The sequence below is a fragment of the Hibiscus syriacus genome, unplaced genomic scaffold (assembly GCF_006381635.1).
Source record: "Hibiscus syriacus cultivar Baekdansim isolate YM2019G1 unplaced genomic scaffold, ASM638163v2 tig00111131_pilon, whole genome shotgun sequence".
Classification (NCBI taxonomy): Eukaryota; Viridiplantae; Streptophyta; class Magnoliopsida; order Malvales; family Malvaceae; genus Hibiscus; species Hibiscus syriacus.
The window spans coordinates 1,420,763-1,441,635 of record NW_024062991.1 but is presented as its reverse complement, the minus strand read 5'-3'; the positions used below and the strand labels follow the sequence as shown (position 1 = coordinate 1,441,635).

Here is a 20,873-nt window from a genome sequence, read left to right as displayed (position 1 = left end):
ATAATATAATATGTAAATGCAAGAGAAATATGTACACCATACATTAAAATAATATGAAATGCAACACTTAAAAAATAAACATAAACCTACTGCCTAAAAAAAGTCAAAGCTTTAAAATTGCTATATAAGAATTAAAATAGCAAATAACCTACTCCACTCATCACACACACACACACACACGTATTTCACCTAAAACTAAACATTGTCATTTATATATATTATTTTATGAGACAATTAGCCCTAATTTTTAATTTGTAAAACACCTCTGCGCCGCTTATCTTCTCTATTTCCCTCCTATCTTCTTCTTCATCGATAAGACAGAACAAGAATCCTCCTCTCATGGCCACTAATCTCTCACAACCTTCAACCATCAGAGACGGGTAAATTTTTTCTGGTCATCACTCTTCTATTTTTCTACTTTCCCTCTTATTTTATGCGGCCGAAATGGCCGAAAATCCCTTACCCACTACCATGAACGGTGGTTCAACTCTCTCTGGCCATAAAAATCCACTCCATAGTAATATCAAAACCTAAACCAACCTAGACAACAACACAAGCCCTTCTAAACCGAAGAAATATGAACCAAACAGCCCCTATTTTCCCATTTCCGGTGACCGACAAACTCACATGCAGAGCTCCGAACGACAACTAAGCGAAACCAATATTCATCAACGCTCAGCTGACTACCAAACGTGGATGACACACTTACCCCGACCACCAAAGGACTCGATCGACTGAGGTAATTCAACTCTTACTATTCTCTATTTGTTTTGATTTCGAAAATTGCTACTGCTTTTTGTTTTAGATCGTTAATAAAAAAAATGAAAATACTAAATTGCTTGTACTACTTAATTTCTAGAATATATATACAAAAACTCTTGCATGGATTGATTTTTATAGAAGATTTGGAAAGGGCATTCGGGTTTTGTTCTTTTCATCAAAGGAAATGAACCAACGTACACTGTTTTGTATTGTTTTTTATTCGTGTTTTTACTATAAACACACACTGTATACTAGAAGACGAAAATAAATTCAAAAATATACCTCAATTAACTGCTATTGATTTCTGATAATTTGAAAATGAAGGGAGTGAAACCCTTTGTTTACACTGATTGACTATTGAATATTGGGAGTCAAATATCTCTGTGTTTTTTTCTCTATTCTTCATTCCCCCTTTTCGTTCCATTTCCCGTTGAAATTTCCCCTATTTATGGTTGTTTTGAATCCACTTTTTTCTTCAATTAGTGCCGAAGCAGGTATCTTTAATCCCGTAATTTTCGGGATTTGCTTTTTTTTCAAAGGTTTAGGTAAACTTAATCTTTTGTGTTGACATTGGTTTCAATCCAGTCACATTTACTGAGATGGCCAGATGATGACAACTTCTAGAAGTATTTGGTGGTGTCTCTATGTTGGCTTGGCACTGCAGTAGGAGACATGCACAGTTGAAGTTGATGGCAGCTTGCGTTAGGATTTTAGCAAATCCTAAATTCATTAGGTCGGGTTACTGAACCGGGTCACATGGGCTTGAACCAACATCTTGTAATTCGGTTGATATTTGTAACTGGGTCTTGGGCCTATAAAATATAATATGTAACATTAATAATCATAATAATAATAATAATGTATTAAAAGACGGGACGAAAAGTTAGTGTTGACAGTATGGTTTTTTATGTTTATGAAGATTAAATGAGGGTTTTGGTATGAACTCGATGAAAAAGTTAAGAAATTTTGTGTGTTTGATTGAAAAAAATAGAAAAATGTTTGGGATTTGATGTTTTTGAAGATTAAATGAAGGTTTTTCAAAGAACAATGAAGAACACGGATGAATTTCTAGAGAGAAAACAGAGAATTTGAGAGTTAAAGAGAGAGAGAGCAAAATGGGAGAATAAATAGAAAACCAGAAAATGAGGAAAAAAATTACCTTATATATTACGCTCCGTTCGGGTCGGGTTCAAGATCTGCGTGTTTTTTTTAACTTCGTTTGGCATTGTATCGTTGTCCCCTTGTTTCGATTTTATTCAATTTAGTTCAACTTTAATGATTCAATTTAACCTTTATATTTTAAATTCTATCAATTTCATCCCTATATAATTTATATTAACAAATTATAATTTATATTATTAATTATTTAATTAATAGAGTTAATATAAACTATCATTTATAATTAATATTAATATAAATTATATATTATAATTAATATTAATATTAACTTATATTAATATAATATAGTTTATAATTTGTAATTAATATTAATATAAAGTATAGTCTATAAAATTAATATAAACTGTATTTTATAAATTATATAGTATAGTTTATAAACTATAGTTAATATAATTAATATTAATATAGTATATGGTTTATAGACTATAATTAATATTAATACTATATTAATGCAAACTATAGTTAATATATTAATATTAATGTAAACTATAGTTTATAAACTATCTACTACATTAATACAAATTATAGTTTATAAACTCTATGCTATATTAATATAAATTATAGTTAATATAATTAACATTAATATAAACTATATAGTACATTAATATAAACTATAGTTTATAAATTATATACTATAGGTTATAAACTATATAGTACACTAATATAAACTATTGTTTATAGACTATAGGTTACATATATAGTTTATATAAACTATATATAGATTGTATATATACATAATACATATACTATAGGTTACATATATAGTTTACATATAAATAGATTGTATATATACATATACTATAGGTTATATATATATAGTTTATATATACTATACATAGTTTATACATACATCTACTATAAGTTACATATATAGTTTACATGTATACATATATTATAGGTTACATATATTAACTATTGTTTATAGACTATAGGTTAAGGTTACATATATATAATTTATATAAACTATTGTTTATATAAACTATATATGAATTATCAAACTGTGTCTATACATATATAGTTTATATAATTTAGGGTTTAGGGTTTCTATAAACTATATACTTTATATATATATATATATATATATATATATATATATATATTAGTTATACATACATATATATACAATATTAATATAAATTATACAATATTAATATAAATTATAGTTTATAAACTACATATTTTTTATAGTTTATACATATATAGTTTATATACATAGTTTATATATATAGTTCATATAAACATAGTTTATATATATAACTTATAATAATTATATAGTTTATAATATAAATATAGTTTATATATATATAGTTTATATATAAACTTATATTATATTAATATAAATTATATACTTTAATACTTTATATAGTTTATATATTGTTTACACAGTTCTTTAATAAATTTTACAGTTTATATATAAGCTATATAATTTTTAATGTAAACTATTTATATAGTAATATGTATATGTACTTAATATCCTATATATATAAATAATATATATAAATCTTATATATTATATATTTATATATATAAATTACGTAGTTTATTAATAAACTACATGTAAACTACGTATAAACTATATATTATATATTTGTCTTTATATACTTTATATATATATAATATATAATTTTTTTAATTTTTTAAATGAATGCAATTTACTCTATTTTTTATTATTTCTTCACATTTTGCATTTATTTCGATTTCATCCTTTTGCGATTTTTAATTTATTTCAATTTTAATTCTTTCACTTTAATATGTATTCAATTTATTCCTTAAATATATATTTGTATCTTAATTTGGCCCATTGTTATTTGTTATTTATATTTTTGTAACTGGCCCATAACTTTTTAAATGAGTATAATTTAGTCCTTTTTATATTAATTTAAACCTCACATTTTAAATTTATTTCGATTCGGTCCCTTACCCATGTGTCTTGTTTAATTTATTTAAAATTTAATTTGTAATTTTACATTTCTTCAATTTTATCCTTAAATTTATATTTTTTTACAAAATTGATCCATGATTTTTTTTGTATTTTACTCAAAACCATATACAATTACAACTTGCAATTTAACAATCACAAAAGATGACAAAATAATTAATCCAAAAAATAAAAACGACCCGACCTGAACTCAATCCGTATCCGGTAAACATCCGACCTGAATTTTATCTGTCAATGATGTGACCCGATCAGAACGAAATCCGACTGAAGTCCACCTGAACTTGAATTAACATGGTCTTTATCTGTTTCGGACCTGAACTATTTTGACCTGAACTGACATCGATCCGAACTGAAAATGACCCGACCTGAACCCGATTTGGATCTGATGTCAAATCAACCTGAAAATGACCCGAACTGATTTGACATGTACCCGACATGATCCGTGTTAAACCATCAAATTGACCTGACTTGACCTATACCCGATTTTACCCGACCTCAGGATCCGACTGAAACATGTACGATTACATGATTTTACAGCCTTAGTAAACAGGAAAAAAACCCTGATATTTGAACCCATATATTCCACACCAACATTTCCAGGCTGCTTGATGTCGCATGTCATGGGAAGGTGAGTTGACAGTTAATGTATACCCTACGCCACATTTAGTGTTCGTTACATACACCAAAACTGAAACTCTTGATTTATGATTGATCTAAAGAAAGATACAACACGACACTGTAATAAGTTGCATTGCTTGTAGGGAAGATTACTTTTGATTGCACATTTGTTAGTAGCAACCATATGGGCCACCCCTTTTTGGTTCCGGTTATCAATCCCAATTATAGCTTCGGAGAAGTAGAGGGAAGTAATAATTAGACATAGTTTCTCTTGGATACTGTTGATGCTTATGTGGTAATAGTGAAAAGTGATGTTTTTATTTTTTTGCAAATCTGAAACCGAGTTTCATTGAAGAGTTCAACCATAAATTTCATTTTAGTAGAGAAAGGAAAAGCTGAAGCTCAAAGTTCATGACCTTACTTGCTATAAGGTTGTCTTAACCTTTGAGATGGAAACTGGAAGCTGTGTGAGAATCATATTTCACCTACCATTGAGATGGATATGAACAATTATTTGGATCTTTAGTCAAACTTGGTGCACAACTTGAAATTGGGCAGTCCCTTTAGCTTTTCTAACTTTTATTCTTGTGAATATTGTCCAAGTCTAAACCTACCCTAAAATGCCTAAACTTCTTTCACCAACATTCTCTTCCAGAAACCCCCACTTTAAATGGCTGATAAGTTGTTGCTTTCCACTGCTGAAGATGACTTCAAACCCTAATAATTAATGTTTTGTAGATAGAAATCATATCACAATGCATAAGGCAATTTTACCGAAATATCACTCGTACAAGTAATAATTACATCTCAGACACCCTTTCTTTTAATATTACCTATCTATCACCATTTCTGACAAGGCGTGGATCGCCATCCACGTCTTTGTAGGGCTCTGTCTAAGCTAGCACCACGTCAAGAAAGGCACGGATCACCATCCGTGCCTTATTCGAGCTGGCGCCACGTCAAGACAAGCGCAAATCGCCATCCACGCCTTCCAAAGGTTTCTGACATGCTTACATAAGGTGCGGATAATGATCCGTACAGTTCCCTTAATACCCCAACCGTCCACCTCCCACATTTATGGGAAACTCGTCTACCCCCTCCTCTCTTCCCCCATACACAACCTCCAAATCACACTCAAATATTAAATTCTCTCATTTTTCCGAGTATCAATAATTCTATTAAGAAGGTAAAATATTTTTATTGTATTATAATAAATCAATAATTTATTATTTTATTAAATTTTATTATACTAACTTTTTATTAATTTTTGCAGTTATAAAATGGAAGGCGGTTTGCTACGTTTAGATGAGAATAATATCTCGAGGTATTTTGCCGATACAGTAACAATTTTAAATTCTATTGTAATTTTAATTATTGTTAATATTTTATTTATTTTATTTGTTTAGTATTATTTTATATTTTAATTTCTATAATATTTATTAAATTAGTAGAGAGAGACCGTATATTAGATCAATTCATTTGTAACCTTAAGTTAGAGATACCTACTCGTATATGGTCGTATTTAGTCGAGGCTAAATTCAGTTACGTAGCAAAATATGAAGGCATTATAACCTTGAATTGAACCTTATTTCTGCATTGGTTGAGAGGTGGAGACCAGAGACACACACATTTCATCTTCCGTGTGGAGAGTGCACAGTTACGCTAGAGGATGTTTCTATGTATTTGGGGCTTCCGATAGCTGGGGATGTGATTTCTAGGGTGGCGCATGGTGACTGACATTCCTTGTGCGAGGAGTATCTTGGAGGTGTCCTGCCTAATTTAAACGATGGTCGAATTCCGTTAAATTGGTTGGATACAACTTTTAAATATTTAAGTGGTGACGCCTCCGAGGAGAAGGTTGAAATATATGTAAGGGCTTTCATATTACATCTCATAGAAGGGATCCTGATGCCCGACAAATCGCGCAACCAAGTTCATTGTATGTGGTTGTGTCATATCGCAGATTTTTATCATGTTGGCACACTCAGTTGGGGCTCCGCAATTTTGCCATTTCTGTGTAGGGAAATATGTCGAGCTATCGACTATAAAAAAAATACTATCGACGAATGTCTCATTCTTCTCCAGTCTTGGGCGTGGTATCACATGTCCTTTTTATGTCCGGTGGTGAAAAAACCATTGGTCTTCCCGCTATTATTAAGGTAATTTCAATATTGATTTCATATATGAATAATTTTGTTGAGTATATAATGAAAATTATTTCATTGAATAGGTGGTCAAGTGCAAGAAAATATCATAGGGATTTACCTGATGAATTGGAAGAAATTAGGCTACTCATTTATCAGAATGCTGGTACAAAGGTATGTATTTAAATATTATTATCTACTTTTAATTATCATTGTAAAATTAGAATATTATTTTGATAAGAATTATATATATTTGTTTAGTTTCAATGGGCTCCTTATTATATTGAAGAAATGAGGATTTGCATCCCACATCACTTAAGAGGCTTATTAGATGTCTGGATGGCGGTGGTCCCTCTGATATGTTATGATATTATCGAGTGGCATCCTACTGATCGTGTACTCCGCCAATTTGGTTTTGTACAATCTATTTCGAAAGCACTTAAGAATCTCGACGATTTGTATATCATCGATAGACGGGGCAAAAAAGAAGTCGACTGGCTCCTAAAGCACATTGAGTGGGTAATCATATGAGATGATCGACATGAGTGCATTCCCCATACATAACCCATTTATGTGGATTATTACTCAGTTGTAGATGATTATTATAAGTGGTTCAACACGAACGAGAAATTGTTCTTACTTTTCGAGGAAACACGAGGCGGGAGTATTCCCCTGACTCATGGACGGAGAGCATGCACTTTTGGCTCATCCTCAGATGCAGCACCAGAGCCATCACAACAACCACCCTCTATACCGTTGTACATTCCACAACTGTTTCAGATGGAACTACAGTTGTATCAGATGGTACCATAGCCATTTCATATGCCACTACAGCTGAGTCAAACGCCACTGCTTTCATACCAAATACCATCAGCACCGACAGTTTTATGACCCATTCTGACAGATATTATACTTTTATGCGTGTATATCTAACTTGGGGTTTATATACTGCTTATTTCATGGGTGAAGCTTTACCGCATGCACAGACACCTCCAGTACAGTTTTCTCACTCATCGATGTCGGTCTTTTCGCAGTTTTCTGTGAGCGGTGGGATAATCAGCCATACACTTTCAGTCTTTATTCTATGGAGGTGCTACATCGTCATTCCTCCCTAATCAACAAAATGTATTTGTTCATGATGATGATGATGATGATGAGAGTAAAGATGCAGAACAAGTTATACTAAGAAATCCTCATTTGACACATACAACCACCTCCCTGCTTAACATATTCAAGATGCCGACATCGATAGAGTTGTTTACTTCGTTATGTTTTTATTTAGTTTTGTTTGTTTACCAGCAATTGTAAAAAATTTATTTAATTATGTATTTTTTATTTATTTTGTTTCTTAATTTTTTATTATTTAATTGTTCAAATTGTTTTTATTATTTAGTTCTTTTTATTGTTTTAGTTGTATCATTTTCTTGTTTTTAGTTTGTTCGAATTATTTTTATTATTTAATTTATTTAGTTGAAAATTAATCGGTGATGCTCAAATGACATTAACTGAAAGTAAATGAAAATTAAATAACAGAAACTTAGATTTCATAAACAATAACTACATCAATCACAACATCAACGGTTACATGATTTCATAAACTTAGGTTTCTACAATGCCCATATCTTTTGTTTTCTCTAGACGTCTCCCGAATATCCATATCACAATGAATTCGAGTAGATTTTTGACGACCTGGCTCCCTCAATAAGGACGGATGTGGTACAATCGAAAGCCAATTCTGAACCTCATCAGGGTCTTTCTCATTACCTATGGGGAGAACTAAAAATCACATACCTTAAAACACTTCTGAAAGTTGGTATACGAGATCCACAAAACGGTTATAGTCTTGACGGGTATGCGAGCAAGCTGCTATGACATGAGACCATGAATACTTTAGAGCTTAAAAAAACCCACGGTCACACTATCTGTCTCATAGATTAACTCTGAACGAGTTAGCTTGAATCCCTTGAAGAGGTCACGATATCTCTATGACATAAAATAATTCATGAGTTCTATAGAAGCTTGTTACAGACATTCCATTTGATGCAATGATTATTTTTTGTAGATCTATAACTAATCTTGGGTGATAGACATGATCGTTTTGCATCCAAGTTTGAGCTTGTCAATCGAGCTTGGCAAAAAGCACTCCCAAACGAAAATATGTCATTTTAACCAAATTCGTTAAATAGCGTACTCCCTTTAAAGTAGAATTGATAGCTTCAACCAAGTTGGTCGTCATGTGTCTATATCGATATCACCATCATATACATTTTTCCATATTTCTTTGTTGATGAGGCTGGTGTAATCGTATCCTTCCTCATTCTTTCCTTGTAACTCTTGAAGCACGAACTCAAATGTTTCAAGTAATAGTTCGTAACCTGAGCAGTAATGTGTCAGATACAATACAAATGTTGGACACAGGGTGGTTGCCACATTGGACCTAAAGAATTCATTGTTGCTTTGATCCAAGCTTTGCGATCTAAAATGACACAAATTGTTTCCCTTGTGACAACATGTAAGCATAAGTTTCTGAGAAAAAAAACCCAAGAATATGTGTCTTCTCCTTCAACAAGGGCAAAACCAACTAGAAGAATGTTGCGATTACCATCTTGGACAACTGCAAATAGTAAAACTTACTTGTATTTTCCATACAAGAATGTCCCGTCGATTTGGACCACGAGCTTACAGTATTTCACAACATTAATGCATTGTGGGTAAATCCAAAAAAGCCAGTAGAATTAGCATCGATCGCAAAGCACTCGATCATTGTGGTATGCATGGCAAGTTTCAAAGTCGAGAATTATCCAAGGATTTAATCTATGCACTACCCTAAACCAACTTGGTAGTTCATTGTAAAATGCATCATATTCGCCGTGAAGTTTTTTAATGGCATTCTGCTTTGACTTCCATGTTTTCTTGTATGAGACGATATATCCATACTATGATTGTATAGCTGAAATCATCACCGCAATAACTATATGGAAGCTTGCTTTTACCATGGGCATGATGACTTGGCAGATAATGTCGGAGTCCAAGTTGGGATGATCCTGATTGATCCCTCCAGCACAACAAGTGTGATGATCGTTGTATACCTTTACTTTCCATTTATTGTTTTTCCTCTTCGATACGTGAACTATCCAATTGCATCCGTTATCACGTTGGACACAGTGGCAAACATACTTTTTTGTGATGGAACAGTCGACTCTGGACTAAACGGAATTATGAATGTTGTAATTCTCAATTGACATCATCGTTTCTCCTTTGTATGGAAACTCCATTCCTTTATATAACTCATCATCATTGACTGATGCGTTAAATATGTAGTCACCGACATCAGGCATATCCACACATTACACCACGGTCAGCTTCATACATGTATGTTGGAGGTTCAATATGTACCGTATTTGTGGGAACTTTAACTACATCATCATCATCAGAGTCCATGTTGAACTGCGATGATTCTAGCTGAATGAATAGTCCAGTCTCAATAACATCCGCACTTGGCTCACGAAGAGGTTCTTCTAGTGGAGATGGGGGTTCCTCCACGATATCGACATTTAGGTCGAACAAGCTGGTAGTTGCATGTATTTCCCTTAAAATTGAAGGCATCTCGACATTGAGGTCGAAGAAGCCCGTAGTTGAATGCCTTCCCTTGGAACTTGAAGGCATCGTGTTAAATGGGTACTGCACAAATTGTTGCTTCGAGGGCATCTCCATATTCAGGTCAAAGAAATTGGCAGATAAATGTCTCCCCCTTGAACTGGACGCGATGTTGCCATACGAATTGTTTGTAGAGCCACCTCGGTACAGATCGTAAGAAGTTGCTGATGAATGTCTCCCCATTGAACTTGATAGGATGACACCATGATGTAGATTTTTCATTAACGAGTTAAAATCATTACACATTACTTAAGTTGGGCGGTTAACTTAATCAACTTGTTAAGCCAGCTCATAATGGGAGTATAATGACATACCACGAACAACACGCACTTCAAAAAAAAATTCATACATGTGTATCGACATCTGAATATTGATTTTGAGAATCAACCATCATAGAAACATCGTCATCATTGGATAGTTCGAACCCTGTATAAGTTAACGAAAATATTGCAGTTGGAACTCTGTACTGAAGTGAGGACAGTCTTCTAGTACTTCCAACATGAACCTTCTTTGAAATTTCCGTTATCAGCTCCTCAGGAGTTATGTTTCTCTTGAAGGATATTCTGACAGAATGATTTAATGCGAAGATGACACCGGTTTCACCTTCCTGAATTTCTCCATCATAGTAAACAATAGCTTAAATGCTCGTCATTCTAAAAGTTTGAAATATTAAGAGTCTTATATCTGCAAAAAATAGTTGAAATATGCCTAATAAAATAAATAGTATATGAATTAAAATATAAACTAATAAAAAAATTAAAAAATTTCACAATAATTTAAATAATATAATTTTATATTGTTACCGTATCGGCAAAAATGTCTCGAGGTATAATCACACTTTTCAATTTTACAACCGTAAAAAATAATACAAATTAATTAGTACACTAATTATTTTTCAAATAATTATATATAAAATAAATATAATATAATAAAAAATAGTTTTACCTTACAACAAAAATAGAAAGAATTGATAAAGTAAAAATAATCAAGTAATTTTGATGTGATGACGTTTGCATAGAGGGTTCTTATTTATAGGGGAGGGGGAAGGTTTAAAGGCCGATTTGCTCAGGTGGTACCAATAATGAAAGGCGCGGATAATGATCTGCGCCTTACGTATGCGTGTCAGAAACCCCTGGAAGGCGCTGATGGTGATCCACACTTGTCTTGACGTGGCGCCAGCTCGGATAAGGTGCGGATGACGATCCGTTCATTTCTTGATCTGGCGTCAGCCCGGACAGAACCCGCAAAGGCACGGATGGCGATCTGCGCCTTATTAGAAGGTATGCTATATCGGTAATATTAGGAGAAAGGGTGCTTGATAAATAATTATTACCTGTACGGGTGATATTTCAGTAAAATCTCCCGTGTTGAATGATTTACTTTTGAAGTGATGAACATGACACTGCAAAAGACCATAAGTCCAAAGTTTATGTTTGATAGTGTGCCAATATTCCCGCCCATGATACGCTATTTCTTAATTAGAAAGTAGGCCTGTAAACGAACCGAACGCACACGAACGGAGGTATGTTCATGTTCATTCATTTAATAAATACACGAACATAAACGAACAAATTTTTTTTGTTCATGTTCGTTTATTAAGGAATATAACTTGTTCATGTTCGTTCATTTAATAAATAAACGAACATAAACGAATACGAAAAATAAATGAACACGAACATAAATGAACACGAACATAAACGTTGGAGACCCTACAAACCATTGTTCTTTCATGAAAAATAGTCGACAATGCAAAAACATACATAAATCATAAATAAGCTATATGAACATAATAAAGTCTTAAAGTTAATTTGTTCAACAAAATAATCTTCTTGAAATCCAAACAACTTCAATAATATTCGTAACATATTCAACTTGCATCCATGATCAGTCGTTAATTCATCATCTATCCTGATCAGAATAAAACAAGTAAAATTATATTAAATTAAAGGAGTTATAACAAAAGATGAAAAGTATACTAAATTAGCGAGGTTATACCAATTCATTCATCCTCATTTTCAACGAAGCTCAACATGTATGATATCTTCGATTTGCTACAACAAATCAAAAAACCAAAAATATATTAGTCATTGTAAAATCAAATTCAATAAAAATTAAAACATAAAAATACATTGATTTATTTTTCTCCAACCCATAGTATTGACGATACCAATCAGCTCCACAAACAAGCATATCTACCATCTTAGTTCCTAAAGATGATATATGCGGATCAATAACCCTCCCACCAACACTGAAAGCAGATTCAGAAGCAACAGTAGTGATCGTAATTGTCAATATATCAACAGCCATTTTTGACAAAATGCTAATTTAAGATTGTTCTCCTTCCACCATCCCAAGGCATCAAAATATACACCAGACTCACCAATTAAAACTCCTTCCTCCAAATAAGTGTCCAATTCTGACTTGACAAATGTAAAAGTATCGACACTTCTAATATGTTGGTCATTTTTAGATGTGTCAGTTTTAATACCTTTACCAAACCGACTGAATAAGGAGCTAACACTACTTTTAGAAGTACCTCAATAGTGAAGCAGAGCAGATAACAGGAATAGCAAATCCCTTTTGAATAAGGAGACAATGGACCTCAACCAGAAACCGGTACAGTGTAAATATAAAAGATATAAAAACATGGAACTAAAGCAAGAACTACATTTTGCCTTAATTGCGATTCATAGAGCAACCGATCTATTCAAGCGAACTCAACAAGATTGATAAAGCTCTTTGAAATTGAATGCATCTGGTCTAACAAGGATAGTTAAAAATAAAGAAAGGAAAACAAATCCACGCATGAGAGAGAGTAAAGATGTAACCTTGATTTAACAGGTCAAAAAACGTTGAAACCCAAAAAAAATTCCTAAATTCACACCAAAAATTAACAGACCAAAATTTTTTTTCAAATTATTTACCTTATGAAATCACGTTTAAGATGCCAAGATGAAGGAAAAGATATGAAGCTCTGTCGAATCGTTGCAGAAATGAAAATTGTGGAGAGTGAGGAGAGTGGAGAATCAAGAACGGCTGAGTGACGGGCTGGAGAAGAGTTGAGAAAATATTGCTTTTAGATTTAGAGTTTTTTGTATTACCTCTTAATTACTTATGGTAACGACGTAAAATTGGTTAATTATGGAGTTGATCATCAGAATATCAGATTAATTAATATTTTTGAGATACATATAAATTGGTTACTAAAATTGATTTAAGAATATTGGGTTAAACATAAATGAACGCACATAAACGAATATAACCGAACGAACATAAACGAACATAATCGAACTTTCTACCGCATCGTTCATAAACGGTTCGCTGAACGTTCAATTCATTTACAAGCCTATCAGAAAACATGCTCTTTTATCATCCCATCTTCACACAATCAAATATATAGCTTCTCCCCACGTTCTCTAATCCATCTCCTTTTCTTATACTATGTTTTTTTTAATTCTAAGTTTGATTCTGTTTTACTGAACAGCATTCGCCATTGTCGGTTGGGACACGACTCTTTAGAGCTTCCGGTCTGTTCATTTAACCTTCACATCCATCCAAAACAGCCGTTTCTTGCTGTCTTCAATCTAATCCATCATATCATTTCATAAAAACCAAATCTTTTCACATGCTTATAGGTTTCACTTTTCACATATATATCAGCTGCCATTATGAAAGTTCCAATCTTATGTAGAGTCTAGAGCTATATATGCAACGAAAGGTTTCCAATTGGTGGAAGCCATTGATCTGTCAGAAGAAAAGAAGAAAGACTCGGGGTAAGTTTCTCTATGATCTATAAAGTTGTATTTTTTTTCAGCAAAGTTTGCAACTTTGTTTACTTCTGCTATGCATTGAGAGGTGCTACAGCTGTTTCCAGAATGAAGTTCGAATATTGATAGAAAAATAGCGGAGTCAGTACCAAAGATAAACAGAGTAACAATGGTTTGGAGATTATGTAATCAAGAGGCTAATTTATCATACAAGACAAATTGCATATGGATTCATCTCATTGGCTTCTCCCATTCACATTGGCTCTCATCACGTATTCATAGTTTTCATTGGCAATTAACTTTGTTTTAAAACTTCAACGGGGAGGGGTAAATTGGTTTTCCTTTGTTTTCTTTCATTTGCTTTTAAAGTTACTACCGAACCCCATTAATTTAATGAAATTAATAATTTAATAGCAGCTTTACCTTTCCTTTTAACTGCCAGAAAACACTTCCCAGCTTTATCAAGCCAAAGAAAATGAAAGTGTTTGCTAAGAAAGAGAAAGCTGTGGTCTTGTGGGGTAACAGTTAAATTCATTGAATAAAAAATGGGCCTTCAGTGTTTGGCTGTTGGTGTAATGCAGATGTCCTTAAATCACGTGATTGTGTCATGAATGAAGATTGTCTCTTTCCTGGCCTGATGAAAAACATCGGTTACTTTTGCTTATTTTATAATATTATTATATAAGTTTCACGGTTACATTGATTTTTCCTGAGTGTTCTTATCTTCTGCTTCCTTGTCCTGTATTAGTTAATACTGTGTCGGTTCAAAGCTAGATTGAAAAAAACTTAAGACACAATGAAGTATCAGTTTCTTTCACCTTTCATCAACCACAGAAATACAAAATATTTTATGTAAAAGAAAGGCAGAGGAAAATTGTGGAGGGCCCTTTTGCATTTAAGGATTCTGTATGTATAATGCTAATGCAGTTGAGCTTGAATCCTATTTAAGATTCCATATATTTTCAAGTAATTGGGATCTGGGAATCAATTGGCTTTCATGTTTTCTTACTTTCTGTGAGGTTTTCAAAGAGCTCGGGTGGAAGATGATGTTATAGAGGTATGGAAGCCATGTGGGTGAATGTGACAGGCTTTTTGTCTCCTCTATTTGCGGCTCTGTAAAGTAGGGATACTAGTGAATGCCCTCGGAATTTTCGTCATCTTCTTTTCTTTTTTAATTTTATTTTCAAAATTCATAGTATTTGATTTTACCACTAATGTTTGGCATATAGTTTCAGTGTTCATAGGCAGCTAAATTGGGGTCACTTGCAAGAAACTCTGGCTGAAAATTGAGGCAAAATTATCATGGATCTTGAGCATGGCAAGTCCTTGGATACTTCAAAGGTTTGTGCTGTGTGCATATATCCCCAACTTCAAGTTATTACTGATTTTGTTTATTGGTTTATTGGTAGGAGTAGATTATTTGGTTGAAGGATTTATGTTGTTATCAATTGAACTAAAAGGTTTAAATTATTTGGTATGCTGTTATCAATTGTGTTGCAGAAGGGTTCTTGGAAGACGGCATTGCTTTTCGCGTACCAAAGCCTCGGTGTAGTTTACGGGGACCTCAGTACTTCCCCTCTTTATGTTTACAAGAGCACGTTTGCTGAAGATATTCAACATTCAGAAACAAATGAAGAGATTTATGGTGTTCTATCCTTTGTGTTCTGGACTCTTACTCTGGTCCCCTTATTCAAGTATGTGTTCGTGGTTCTTCGGGCAGATGACAACGGAGAGGGTAAGCATTTAAGCAATTGTGCATAGAGTAATGTTTAGCCAATAAAGATTAAACTGAAACCTTTTACTGATTGCAGGAGGGACTATTGCATTGTATTCTCTGATATGCCGACATGCAAAAGTCAGTCTTCTGCCCAACAGACAGGTTGCAGATGAAGCGGTTTCGACGTATAAACTTGAGCACCCTCCTGAGAAAAAAAGCAGTTCGAGAGTTAAAATATACCTCGAGAAGCATAAGGTCTTGCACACTGCTTTATTAATCTTGGTTCTACTAGGTACTTGTATGGTAATAGGAGACGGTGTTCTCACCCCAGCAATTTCAGGTAAACCTCTTCGCAGTCAGTTGCTTAAATGTGGAACTGGTTATTCTCAATCACAGACTAATTAAATATATTCTTCTGTACGTAGTTTTCTCTGCGGTGTCTGGCCTCGAGTTATCCATGTCTAAGGAGCATCACCAGTGTAAGCTTCTCACTCAGCTTGCTAGTTTAGATCTCATATATGAATAACATTTTTTTAAAGACAAATAACATTAAATTGCAAGCCTGAAAACTCACAAAACTGCTGCATAATAGTCCAAATCGCTACCACAGAGTCATAACTACCTTTAGAAAAGATTAACAAATCAGCTGCATGGCACAGATGTGTTAATCTTACTCTTTGGCATTTAGGTTGATACTTAAACAGGCCATAAGAAACAGTTTTCACTGTCTCTAATCTTACAATAGACTGCTTTTTCAGTTTTCTATTTTCTTCCATCCAAAGGTCCTGTCGTCCTTCAAAATATTACATGCCAGTTTTTGTTTTCAAGTTAGCTCTGCCCCGATATCTAAAATCCATGCTCTCTCATTTACAGATGCGGTTATTCCAATTACATGCTTCATTTTGGTGTGTCTTTTCGCACTTCAACACTATGGTACGCATCGGGTCGGATTTTTCTTTGCTCCAATAGTGTTAACGTGGCTACTTTGCATCAGTGCCCTTGGCTTATACAATATGATCCACTGGAATCCACATGTCTATAAAGCTCTTTCTCCATATTACATGTTCAAATTCTTGAAGAAGACGAGGAAAGGTGGATGGATGTCTTTAGGAGGCATACTTCTCTGCATAACTGGTGAGATTGGAACATATATTAGTAAATTTTCACGTTGCGTTGTGTCTTACTTCTCTGTCGGTAGGTTCAAGAGCTCAAAGTAATATATGCCTCACAGTTATGATAGCTCATTTTTTATATTAGCATATCAAGTATGTTAGGAAAGTGGACCTTTTTGACAATTTTCATGGAGTTAACCTGCAAACGAATACATATAGTAATTGGTAACTGGATCTGATTAGGCTGTAAAATTCAAAAGTTTTACTCAAACTCAAAGCTGAACATGTTATCCTATCATTCGAGCTGAACATTTCGCATGATCTGATTTGCAAGGGCCCATTATACTGGCTGCTGTTAACTTCGAATAACAAGTACTCTCCCACATCCATTTATGATTTTAGTCTTCAAGCAAAGCCGTTGGTTTTGAATTTTGTTTAAACTGGAGATATATGTATAGCTAATACCATAAGTTAAGTTCCGTTCATTGTGAAAATTGACTACCAACGAATGCCAATATTCTACTTATTATCCATGCAGGCTCGGAGGCAATGTTTGCTGATCTTGGTCACTTCTCTTATGCGGCAATTCAGGTAACTCAACACTAATACTCTTATAAACGTAAATTTAATCGGATATGTTACCGAGTCAACCTGAGTTCAAAATATACTACTAAAATGAAATTTAACCCTTTGTCATGCTGCAGACTGCTTTCACCTTTCTGGTTTATCCAGCTCTTATATTGGCATATATGGGTCAAGCTGCTTATTTGTCTCAACATCATAATACAAGTTACCAGATCAGTTTCTATGTCTCAGTTCCAGGTATAACTCATCATCTGTTTTAAAAAACGTTAGGAAGCTGATCAATGAAATTGGACATATGAATTCAAGTCTAAGTATCTGCTACCCATCCCTTTTCTCCAAGAGCTAGGAAATATTGTAAGAACTTGAATGGTGTTTCAATAGGATAACTCCTTAGTTTATCATGTCTCCCCGGCTTAAAAGGCATTGCAGTACCTCTCTGTCGGGAGCATGGTTGTCGACAAATAAACTTGATTGCTTCTTTTTGTGTGTGCAGAAATTGTGAGATGGCCAGTGCTAGTAATAGCAATTCTGGCTTCTGTTGTGGGAAGCCAAGCCATCATTAGCGGAACATTCTCGATCATCAATCAGAGCCAATCACTTGGTTGTTTTCCTAGAGTCAAGGTTATTCACACCTCTGACAAAATACATGGACAGATTTACATCCCTGAAATAAACTGGGTTCTCATGATCCTTTGCATTGCTGTGACTATTGGATTTAGAGACACAAAACACATGGGGAATGCATCAGGTAAGTTGAAACACTTAAAACATCATGCACTGCAGAGAATATTTTTCTAACATGATATGAAAATCCGTTTCCTTGTTCTTTTTGAAGATTATTCAATCGGCCTCTTCCTGTTCATTAAACTTTAGCAGAAAATGGCTTGAGGAATTAGATCATTTTTTTACATTAGATGAAACAGTGAAGTCTGATGCATTAATGTTCTGCTCTTATTGGTTTCAGGTTTGGCAGTGATGACTGTGATGCTGGTGACGACGTGCCTCATGTCCCTAGTTATTATCCTCTGTTGGCGAAAACCTCCGGCAGTGGCTCTTGCCTTTTTTTTTCTTTGGTTCTATTGAGTTGCTTTACTTCTCAGCTTCACTTACCAAGTTCACTGAAGGTGCTTGGCTCCCTATTCTGTTGGCCCTTTTCCTCATGACAGTCATGTTTGTATGGCATTATGCCACCATCAAGAAATATGAATTTGACCTTCACAATAAGGTGTCACTAGACTGGCTGTTAGCATTGGGTCCAAGCTTAGGAATTGCTCGAGTACCGGGTATTGGCTTAGTTTTTACTGATCTCACCTCAGGAATCCCAGCTAACTTTTCTCGTTTCGTCACTAACCTTCCCGCCTACCACCGTATCCTCGTCTTTGTCTGTGTAAAATCAGTACCTGTGCCTTTCGTGCCCCCAGCTGAGCGCTATCTAGTAGGCCGTGTTGGTCCTGCTTCTCATCGGTCATACAGGTGCATTGTTCGTTATGGTTATCGAGATGTACACCAGGATGTCGATTCTTTTGAATCGGAACTAGTTGCCAGACTGGCCGATTTCATCCGTTATGATTGGCATAGGAGACAGCACGCTAGCCCTTATGCTGAAGATGAATCTTCCCACTCTAACGCATCATCAAGTGGATGTAGATTAGCCGTAATCGGGACAGTTGCATTTTCTGGGGCACCAGCTTATGAAACAGAGGGAAGTATTGAACCAGAAAGTGTGACTGTTGGATTTCCAACGGTGCAGAGTGTCACAGATATCATCGAGATGGAGGCCGTGGGTTCTGTTGAAAGAAGAGTTAGATTTGCCATAGATGATAATGATGATTCTGAATCCGAAATGGAGGTGCAGCTGAAAGAAGAGTTGCAAGATCTGATGGCAGCACAAGAAGCAGGGACGGCATTCATACTGGGACACTCGCATGTGGAAGCAAAGCAAGGGTCGTGTGTTTTAAAGAGGTTGGCCATTAATTTTGGGTACAACTTCTTGAGAAGGAATTGCAGGGGACCAGATGTTGCACTCAAGGTACCTCCGGTGTCTTTATTAGAGGTCGGCATGGTTTATGTGGTATAAACTTTCTCATCTTATGTAGGTACTACTACTAGTATCTTTATGATATTATATATATATTACAGAAAGAAGAAGGTGATGAGCAAAAGAAGGCCGGCCTGTAGAGAAAGTTATGCAACTTGTTTAGGAGGAATTCACCTCTTTCTTTATGTTAGATGCTTATACAGAATTGAAAATACTATTAGTGAGTGAAAGTGTATGTAAGTTGTGCCATTCTCAAGCTCAACACACCCTCCTCTACTCCTTTTACCAATACACATCATGTTTGTTTGGAGAAATGGATTATTCCATTTCTCAATTGAGGAAGAATGGACCATTCAATGTAATGCTCATTCCTCCCCTATTTCAATAGCAATTAACTATCATGACTGCCAATTTAATTTCACAATATGGAGCGGGCACCCCAGCACCAGTATGCCAGCTGCTTCCTGAAGCTGCCAATCCACCTGCAATCTACTACTGTGAAGAAGCCAGTAGTGGCTTTGGTTCAACTTCGATGATACCACACCCTCTTCTTACAGAAGCCAAACGAAACAAGACGATGGTTGTGGCGCTTATCCCAACTTGAAATTGAAAATTATATGAGGGATTCCAATAAATGGGGAGACAAGTACATTTGGGCACGTGTAATGTTGGATGACAAGTACATTTGGGCAGGGCCTCCGCCTGAAATACTCGACAAGAAATCTATGATGGGGAGACTGCCAAGTTTCGGCAGAAAGCCAACACCAGAGGTTCAGTTGGAGCAGTTGGATATATATTCCTAGACGATTCAATAATCCTATCGAGACATCCCCCATTTGATGATACTTGGCACAATTACTTCAGATAATAATGCTTACTCATTGGATTATTGAATCGGTTCAGAGCTCAGGGTTGGACGTCATGCATCTAAAAAAGAATTATTATTTCCGCAACAATAATAAATGTTCACAAGCAAAGCATCTCTAACCTATTGTATGGGTTTCTTGGATGATATGTTTGCTTGGGGGATTTGTTAGATGGGTTACAAGAACAGCTAACATGGAGGCTGATGCCTTAGCAAAAGCTGGTATAGGCTGAATTTTATGTATTTTGTTCTCGAGTGATTATTTGTAAGGGTTAGGGTTTTCTCCTGTAATTCCTACTTTATTCAATAAGGTTATAAGGCACTCTTTTCTATCTTCAGATGATTAAGGAGTTTACACATTAACTCCATTAATCAAGAAGGTGATTTTTAATGAGGCCTTCAAATCTTATCAAAAAAAAAAAAGATATGTTTGCTTGGGACAAGGAAAACAATTCAGTTTCTTCACTAAATTATTCTCATCATGCTTAAT

The 20,873-nt window shown here is 34.5% G+C and overlaps 1 pseudogene; it reads left to right on the top strand.

Annotated features, from left to right (window-relative positions):
- The first annotated feature begins 15,288 nt into the window (after window positions 1-15,288).
- On the top strand, window positions 15,289-19,753 carry LOC120154536 (annotated as a pseudogene).
- Window positions 19,754-20,873: the final 1,120 nt, after the last annotated feature.